Genomic DNA, 10,697 nt, shown 5'->3' with positions numbered 1-10,697 from the left:
AATAATTCCATGGGCTAAAAGGAAGCAGAAGGGAAAAGATGAAAAATACTTTAAAAATATATTGGTATATTAATTTGCTTGGGCGGCCATAACAAAAGACCACAAACTGGGTGGCTTAAGCAATGGAAATTTCCTGTCCTCAGACTTATCGAGGCTGGAAAGCCCAGAGCAAGGTGTCAGCAGGGTTGGCTCCTTCTGAGGACCGTTCAGGAGAGTCTGCTGCCTGCCCCTCCTAGTGTCTGGTGGTTTGCTGGCGAGTTTTGGTGTTCGTTGGCTTATAGAAGCACGACCCTGATCTTCGTCTTTAGTTTCACCTGGTGTTCTTCTTGTGTGTGTATCTTTGTCCAAATTTCTGCCTTCTATGAGAACACAAGTCATATTGGATTAGGGGCCCCACTTGTTTTAGTGTGGCCTCAAATTAACTAATTATGTATTCAATGAGCCTACTTCCAAATAACGTCCCATTCTGAGGTGCTGAGACCTAGGACTTTAATATATGAATTTTTGGATTGACACACTTCAACTCATAGTAAATGGTGAGATAAGAGGCTTAAATTTAATTTGATGTAAATATGCTTGCATAAATTTATAAAATGAACATGGATGTAGAATAAACATCCAGATAACCCCAAAGCAGGGAGTTCAGAATGTGGAGGAACCAAAATGGGATCCTCTTCTTGTCAAATTCAGATGCAAATATATTTATTTCTGTGCATTAAATACTTTTGAGTTTGCAATGGAAAGTAGAAATTCTAAAATGTTAGAAAATGAGATAGGTTCTGGAAAATTTGTAGATCACTCCAGAAATAAAACAAAAAAGTGGTACCATAAATAATGAAAAATGTATATAACTTATAAATTGTTTAAATCTTTCATTAAAAGTAGAGGAAATTGAGTTAAAAAATCACTTTATGCTAGTTTAGGAGACAGCTAAAAACAGAACAAGAAGAGTTGAAAATTAGTGAATGGAAAATGATGTAGCAAGCAACTAAGATTATCAAGAAAACTCATGAATCAACATTGAGATCAGACGAAACAAAAGTTAAAACAGTTACAATGGGAATATTTCATATTGATTAAATACATGATTTAACTAGAATCTGCTGTAATGATAAATACATACATCAGAAAGCATATCATCTTGGGGCTGGCCCTACGGCTGAGTGGTTAACTTCATGCACTCTGCTTTGGTGGCCCAGGGTTTTGCCAGTTCACTTCCTGGGAACGGACCTACACACCACTCATCAAGCCACACTGAGGTGGTGTCCCACGCAGCAGAGCCAGAAAGACCTACAACTAGAATAAGCAGCTACATACTGGGGGGCTTTTGGGAGGAGAAGAAGAAGAAGAAAAGAAAAAAAGAAGATTGGCAACAGATGTTAGCTCAGGCACCAATCTTAAAACACATAAAGCATATCATCAAAATATGTAAAATTAAAAAAATGACAAATGCAAGATAGTGGAACAAATTAAAATTTGAAAATTAAGCTTTCAGTAGAAAATAAAATATTTACATATACAGCATGTTTGAATAATAAAATTTACAAGCTTGATCAAATAAACCTATTAAACTTTACTGAACTGTCAGAGAATACATAGTCTTCCTGGGAGTGCATGTTGTCTTGCAGGAGATAGTCTTCAAAATAAGCAGAAGCAGGGGCCAGCCTGGTGGCATAGTGGTTAAGATCACGCCCTGGGATTTGGTAGTCCAGGGTTCCCCAGTTTGAATCCTGGGCACAGACTTTTGCACTGCTTTATCAAGCCATTCTGTGGCAGGTGTCCCACATATAAAAAAATAGAGGAAGATGGGCATCTTCCTCTGCAAAAAAGAGGAGGATTGGTGGCAGATGTTAGTTCAGGACTAATCTTCCTTCGGGGGGAAAAAAAGCACTAGCCATCAAAATGAAGGAATGAACCATTTCTACAAGCTCATGAGATCCAAGGAAATCTAGAGATTTAAGATTTTCAACTGTATCAATCCAGATGTTACCATCTGGCATGTCATTCTTTTCAATCAGGGACCTGGCCTTGACAGATGAGGCTATTTTCATTGGGAGTTTAGCTTTCTTTGAGGGATACTAATCATTTAGTCCTGAACCTGATCTCCATCTTTCCTTTGGGATCAACACCTGTGGAAGGTATATGTGCATAAAAAACCAATCAGGATTAGGCAGAGGGAGAAAATTCAATCCCAATGAAGGCCTTAGCCATCCCAGTGGGGGGGTCTGGAAGTGAAGTGGTTCTTCAGAATTATCCAGAAATGGGAAAATTCTTGCATTAATCATCATTGCCTCCAAGCCAGCCTGTGAAGTAGATGTGAACTGGGGTCATGGGAAAGCACTCAGGACTATTTTAAAACTTTTCATCTCTTCTGTGCACAGCTGTCTTTAACAAAAGTGGGTACCTTTTCAGGATCAATTTTGTGTTATAAGAAATATCTGCATATATGAGTAAAACATGCCTAAAATTTCAGACGGCTTTAAACATGTACGTTGGAATAAACAAGAGTTTTGCGTTTGTGATTTAGCAATTAACAAGGGTTACAATTAGCCAGCAGAATCCATTTGATGTCTTGTTCTTTTTAAAATATTTTTTCCTTACGTTCAGATTTATAATGCTCTGATTTCATGACAATTCTCTTTTGAAGATTAGACAATATAATTAAAATATCCTTCTGTTAAACACTTAAAAATATGCAACAGTGAAAATCTGATTAATCTACCTAATATAAATATTGATAAATTTAATAAACTAAAGAAGTAACAAAATCATTAATGTCTACAACCTTTAGGATAAAGCCGTTTATGATCCCAGAAAATTTTTAAAATAGATCGATGAAAATTTAGACCATTTCCAATTGTGTCACTTACAAAAGTGATGTCAAATTTACGCTTGGCAGGAAATCAATTGGCCCATCTCAGTGAACACATATCTGGCACTAAGAGAAGTCCCGCAAGCTCTGCTTTGCTTTGCACCCTACATGCTCATGGCAGATAATGGTGAAGTAATTTGTATGTCTGCTCCTGACAAGATAGTATGTAGTAATCAGAAAAAAGGAACATTTCTCCATATAAAAATAAAAACAAATATTAAAGATATAACTCTGGATGAAAAATAAACAGGAAATGGATTTGTAGCAAATTATTACTAATACAAATTTTAAATACATTGATCAATACTATTTCGTGTGCATGCATATGTGTGTATGTGTGAGTATATCTGTGGGGAGGCTGTATGTGTGCATCTGCACAGGTGCAGAGCTAAATAACCACATCAATAGTGTATTCAAAGAAAATACATTGCACACAAAAGATGGGGTGCTGGTGGTGATTAAGGGTTTGGACTAGAAGCAAAAATAAAACAAATTTTGAAAAGAAAGATGTTAGGCAATAATAATAATCCCAGGTGTTTGTTCAACTCAGTTCTTTACTTCAGAATACTAAAATAAATACATAAAAATGCAAAACTGCAATTCATCTGGGCTTCATGGTTTGCTTGAGAATCTTTCTTTAAAAATATGGTGGTTTCTGATTTATTTCATGATTTCTTCCAAAATCTCCCTTTTACTTCTTATAGGCACTATTCTGAATTTTAAAAATGTCCCCAAATGTTTTGTTCCTTATATTTTTTTTACTGTGAATGTTTGCATATGGCCAAAAAACATGCCAAATAATTTTGAAAAGTTTACATCATTTTTTATCTAAACATCTTTATCTTGAACGTTTTTGCATCATTTTTATCTAAACTTTTTATTTTTCAATGATTGTAGGTTCACATACACTTGTAAGAAATTATACTCTACGCTTTACCCAGTTTCCCCCAAAAGTAACATCTTGCAAAACTATAGCAGAGTATCGCATCTAGAATATTGACATTAACACAGTCAAGGTACAGAACATTTCCAGCACCACAAGGATCCCTCCTGTTGCCCTGTATAGCCACATCCACTTCTCACCTCCAACATCTTTTTTGTTTCCGACAACCACCAATCTGTTCGTCATTGCTATAAATTTTCATTTCAAGAATGTTGTATAAAAGAGATCATACATGATCAATTTTTTTTCATTTGGCAGAATTCTCTGGAGATTCATCTGAGTTATTTTGTATATGAATAGTTCATTCCTTTTCATCACTGAGTAGTATTCCATGGTGTGGATGTACCACATTCTGTTTAACCATTCACTTAAGGAAGAATATTTGGTGGTTTCCAGTTTTTGGCTATTATGAGTAGAGGTCCCACAATATTTATGTGCAGTTTTTTGTGTAAACATGAATCTTCATTTTTCTGGGATTAAAAAATGCCCATAAGTGCTGAGAACAATTTAAAAAAATTGGATATATTCTCTTCATTCTCCTCTTTACCCTCACTTTTTGGTAATTTTACTATATCCACACTGATGACATAGCTATTATTTGCTCTTCTCTCTGGCAGTTGTGCATCAGTTTTTAAAATATAAAATTCTTTTTCTGTTTTGGAGGAAGCACAATTATGTCCTTAGGCTTCAAAACTAAAACACTTGTGTGACAGCACATTTAATTATGCTCCGCCTGTGGCTTATCTGAGGCTCTCTTGTTTATCCACCAACACTTCTCTCTGTCATGAATGAAAATCCCTCAGTCGGGAATTATGTTATCCCTCCATTTGGCAATAATATTTCAATTTTTACACCAACTTTATCTGCTACTTTTCTTGAGCTGTTTTAAGAATGTTTTAACAAAACTACATTTGACAAATTATTTTTTCATATGAGAGCAGAAAATGAAATATCTTTCAGTTTTGCCAGATAAATTCAATTTTTCAAAAATGACCACAAATAATCTTAATTTTATTCTGACATGCTTTAAACCACAATTTAAATTATAGCATCCTGTGGTCGTCCTTAATGTATGTTATTTAAGAATCAAAATCTACAATCTCCTCTTGGACAGAAACTCAGAGTTTGACTCCCCACAGAATCTTACCTTGTGATGGCACTGATGTTATCCTTCCTGCTGTAAATGAAACATGCATTTGTTTATTTTTCTGGGCCTCAATTTCTTAATGTTCTAGAGAAGTGAAAAAGAAACAAATATTGATAGATGTTTTTCTTCGTTTTTGTTGATTCTCCTAGTGTTTTTTTTTTCACTTTCATGGTTCCAGATATATCTAAGATGTTTAGGTCTTCTGTTCTCTTAATCATTCTAATTTGCATTTATTTGACCACTGCCATTTCTTAACACACTGTTTGAAGGAAAGGGCTGAATTTGTCTCTTATTCTCAGCCTTCTGTTCTCTTAAAGAGTTTATTCTCATCTTGCTCTGTATAGTTGTCATGCTATAAAATTCTCCTCCTCCTCACCACTTTTGCTGCTTTCATAGGGAGCATCAAAATAGTCTTTTGAGATTTCTAGTTGAAATATTAGTACTGTGATGATCCAAAGGGAAAATTAAAATAAATGAGGGAAAATATTTTATTTAGTACTAAAATATATTAGACTTCTGTTAACTGTTTTTGGATGCATTATCTCAATGAATTCTCATGAAAGCCTATAACATAACCAATTTTGTAGTAGAAGAGGAAAAAATTGGGGATATTCCTTTCTGAGTATCTTAAGTTTAGGCTGTTTAAATTAGAATTGTGTGTGTATGTGTGTGTGTGTGTTTGTGTAAGGAAGATTGGCCCTGAGCTAACATCTGTGCCAATCTTCCTCTATTTTGTATGCGGGATGCCGCCACAGTGTGGCTAGATGGGCAGTGTGTAGGTTCATGCCTGGGATCCAAATCCGTGAACCCCGGGCCCCCGAAGCAGAGTGTGCCAACTTCACCACTACACCACTGTGCCAGCCCCTAGAATCTTTTTTAAATCCTATTTGCAAAGACCTCTTTCAATGTTAAGGTTTGATTTTTGAAATCATAGTTGAGAAAAAACAACCAAAAATAGACAAATATTTTAACGTAGATCAGGAATGCATACTGTTAAATGTAATGTACTATAATTAGTCCAGATTTTAAAAATCAATATTAAAGAGCAAATGGAGAAATGTAGGTAAAAAGAGTTGTAACCTACTTCATGAAGAATATCCAATGTGATTTTAACAATGTTAAGAAATTTAAACAGATTAGTTATATGTGTTATTAAGCATACATTTCACTTAATGGATATTACTTATAATGCATATTACTTCATACTGTATATTATATAACATATTTATAAACATATGCATATGTACATCAATGCATGTATAACATCATAATTCATTTTACTTAGTTATCACAGAATTGTCAGTGCTGTTCTTCTTTTGTGAAAATCATTATAGATGGCTAAACAGCAAAATTTCCCTTAAGAAGCCATACCATTTTCTTGTTTTTATTTCTCAATTTCACTTCTTCAGTCTACCTTAGTTACTAAGGTTAGGCTAAAGGTTTGGTAGATTATGTTTGCTTCATTTGCAAACATGAAAAAAGTATATGATAAGCTACTCTGATGCTTACGTAAGTTTACAAATAATGATTTCCATTACCCTATAAAAATAGACTATTTATGCAATATGCAAAATTATCTGGAATAGAGACTCATAAAAATAATGCACAATCTATTGGCTAACATTGATCAAGAATAATATCATAGAACTAAATTTACCAACAACTCTTAGAGACATCTCAGATGCGAGATTTTAGTGGGATGAGAAAGAGAATAAGCAGTAAAAAGCTGAGCCCCAGGAGTTAGCCAGTCAATATTGCACTTTGGTCTTGTCATTTTCTTATAATAACTGACAAGCTCTTTTACTGCTTTCAATGCCCAGAACAACCTTATTGTCACAGCGTGTTGACATGCACAGGTGGAAGAGAGAGGGATAATCTTGCATAAGTAAGATTCTCTAAGTGACATAGGCAAGCAAAACATATTGGCTTTAGTGCACCAGGGTTTTGCAAGAACAAGCAATTAAGCATTCCTAGACTCTGTGCACCTGTGGCAATGCCAGTTCCAAATTCATTAAACAGGCATCTGTGTCCAAGCGAAGAAGGTCTATTGATTTTGTATTTGTGAACCTGAAAACCAAAGCTGCTTTACAAATTGCTATAGTAAATTAGAGAAGAAAGGATAGCTATCTCAAGAAGTTTTAGTTGCTAGTGTTTTGTTGGTGTTGTGGTGGTGCTTATGGTTTTCCCTAGTCCATAGAGAATTTGTCAATTTAAATGACTTTTATGTGAGAGGATTTCCACCTACCAATACTGTTTTCAAAGAATTTATACCAATAATAATTAATCATATTGGGATCTTCAAAAATCTGATTAAAGCTATAAAAGCTCCCCTCAAAAAGTTCATGTAAACTCAATATTTTTCACATATTTCAGTAAGTATTAGTTAAGTTAGAGGGTTTTTTTTTTTAAAGATTTTATTTTTCTCCCCAAAGCTCCCCGGTACATAGTTGTATATTTCGTTGTGGGTCCTTCTAGTTGTGGCATGTGGGATGCTGCCTCAGCGTGGTCTGATGAGCAGTGCCATGTCCGCGCCCAGGATTCCAACCAACGAAACACTGGGCCGCCTGCAGCGGAGTGCGCGAACTTAACCACTCAGCCACGGGACCGGCCCCCTAGGGTTTTTTTTTTTTTTAAGTGATTAAAAATGGCTTAAATAAGATGGAAGCTTCTCTGCCTCGTACGTAGTAGTTTAGTCTGAGAGGAGCAGGTGGGCAGCACTCCTGATTCCAGCTCTTTGTTTCATCGCCCTAACTTAGATTGTTATTTTCATATCTATGCTGAAAATGCTATCACTGCTATGTTTGTATTTCAAATAGAAAGACGATAGGGAGAAAGCATGGGACAAAAGCAACTTCATTTGTATAATTTTTAAGCAGTAGGTGCATACATCATTTTCACTCAAATACAGTCGATCACTACCTAGTGGCACAGCTGCCTCTACCTGCAAGGGTAGCTAAGAATTAAACTCCATGGCTGAGCAGCCATGTGCACAGCCAAAAGTCCATCGAAAGGAGCACTATTAACTAATAGCAAAACTGCAATAATTGGATTCATTGAACTCTAGTACCATGACACAAGCACCTTAATATTTCTTGTAAATATGTTCAGATATAAGTGTTTGTGTTAGAATTTTAATCTGATTCTTAAAAGGGGCGCCTGTCCCCCAAATTTTTAAGAAAATTCTCCTTCCTCCATTGTACCCTTATCCAATTATTAATGTCAAAAACCTGGAAACAATTCTTGATGTTTCTCATTCATACCATCCCATGTCCAGTGCACATATTCTCATTAGTTCTTCCACCAAATATATTCTTAATTCAGTCACTTTCACAAATTTCCACTGTTACCAACCTGGTCAAAGTCATCAAGTTAAAGGTCTCATCATTTCTCATGACTGGATTATTTTAACTGGTCCCTGGTGTTCTTTTTTGTTTCTCATCCCTTCCAAAGATAAAGCCAGATATCTTTCTAATATTAAAAAATAGCATGGTATGACTTATAAATTTAAATGTTTAATGGCTTTTCACTTTAGATCATATTTAAAATTTGCTAATGTGACATGCAAGATTGTGCATTCATTGCTGCCATCTCTCTAACGTAATTTCACTCTAAACCCCTCTGTTTTTCTTCATCCTCCAGGTTCTACAATTTCTCTCTTCTTCAAACACACCAACCTATTTCTCAACTGAGAGCTGCTACACGTGCTTTTTCTTTTCCTCTCACTGCCCACCATTTCAACATATTTTTATTGAAAATCACTTTCAAAATATTTTTATTGAAAATTGGTGTATTTAGATTTTTAAAGGACATTATGGACTTTTATGGTGAAGCTAATTTATTTGCATTTGTTGTTTATCTAGTTCTTATCTTTCACTTGTACATAGTGTCTAATTTGCTTAGCTAATAAGGAAGCATCCACTAATTTTTGATACCTAGATTGTAATAGTTTATGCCCATGTTGGCTTGATTGATGACTCTTTACCTCTTCTCTGCTAAACGTGGTCTCAAGTGATTTTTGAGGATATGTAAAAGGGGGCATCTGCCATGTTAAGCATTAAAGGTAATGTCAATTAAAAACTTTCTTTCTGCCAAGAACTGATCTCAATTATCTTCCTCTCCTATTCTGGCTTCTCCATCTAATGTCTTTAAATTGGTCTCAAGAAGGTGAAGGTTAGTAAGTATTTATACTACCCCTGGTGCCCAGTATGAGGTTGTTACTATCCATCCCAAGTATATAGTTTCTTTTTATCCCCAAAGATATCATTCTGTATTGCTCTTGGAACAGTAATGGATTCTGTTAATGTGAAGGGTTAGTGATATTTACTCCTTGGCAAACTTTGGCCTCTTGGTCCCAGAGATACATTGCTTGTAAGCATATAAAGCATCATTTCCTAACATTTGCCCTAATATACTACAATCAAATATTCAAATTAGAATGCTTTCAACTCCACATAAGAGAAATACCCAATTCAAAATAGCTTAAAACCTTGGAGTGCAAAGTTTGTGTGAGGAATTCTAGGCATAGAAAACTCTTATTTTGATAAATAGAAAAACTGTTCATGCATTTATTTTCCCAGTTACTACCAGTCACCAAATACACACACATATTTTCCCAGTTACTAGCAGTTACCAAATACAGACACATATATATATATGTTTCAATACACGTTATAGACAATATAACATCCTACTTCCTCTTGTTTTGAGTTTAAATAAAGGAAGATATTAAAATTCCAAATCTGTATGCACCTTAAAATAATACTAAATACATATAAAGCAAAACTTGATAAGGTTAAAAGAATATAAACAAACACACATAATCCGAAAATTTAACCTTCCTTCTTGTTAGAAAATTTTAAAAAGCTAAAAAGTATAAAAGACCTAATCAAACCTAAATAAATAATAAGGACAGAAATAATATAGGAAATTGTCAATGAAATATGGAAGAAAAGAGAAGATCCTGAGACAGACTCCCACATATGGAGTCAACTTATTTATGCCGCAATCAATACTGCTGTGCAGTGAGAAAATGAGAGTCTTCTCAATAATTAGTGCTGGGTCAATTAGATTCCTAAATCATAACATTCATAAATATCAATTTTAGTTGAATTATGAATCTAAATGTGACAGATAAAGCAATAAGCTTTCAGAAGCAAATGTCTCAGAATATCTTTATGACAGATGGTAAGCAAAGATATCTCAAATAGGGCACAAAAAGCATTAAAAATTATAACACTGACTATATTAATGATTAGATCTCGGGTCATCAAAATATTCCAGTGATGGAGTGAAAAACTCACAGTAAGAGAAAATATTTGCAATACTGGTATCTGACAAAAGACTTATATCTGCAATAGACAAAGAACTCCTAAACATTAATAAGATAAGGCTACCCTCAGGGCCGGTCTGGTGGCGCAGTGGTTAAGTTTGCACATTCCACTTCCGTGGCCCAGGGTTCACTGGTTGGGATTCTGGGTGTGGACCTACGTGCTGCTTGTCAAGCCATGCTGTGGCAGGCATCCCATGTACAAAGTAGAGGAAGGTGTGCACGGATGTTAGTTCAGGGCCAGTCTTCCTCAGCAAAAAAGAGGAGGGTTGGCGGCAGATTTTAGCTCAGGACTAATCTTCCCCCCCAAAAATAAATAAGTCTACCCTGTTCAGCAGCAAAGAAAACTAAAAAACTTAAGTGCCTCAGAGAGGCTATCTAAATAGCCAAATGATACATGAAAGTACAA

The sequence above is a fragment of the Equus asinus genome, chromosome 3 (assembly GCF_041296235.1).
Source record: "Equus asinus isolate D_3611 breed Donkey chromosome 3, EquAss-T2T_v2, whole genome shotgun sequence".
Taxonomy (NCBI): domain Eukaryota; kingdom Metazoa; phylum Chordata; class Mammalia; order Perissodactyla; family Equidae; genus Equus; species Equus asinus.
This window is presented reverse-complemented; position numbering follows the sequence as displayed.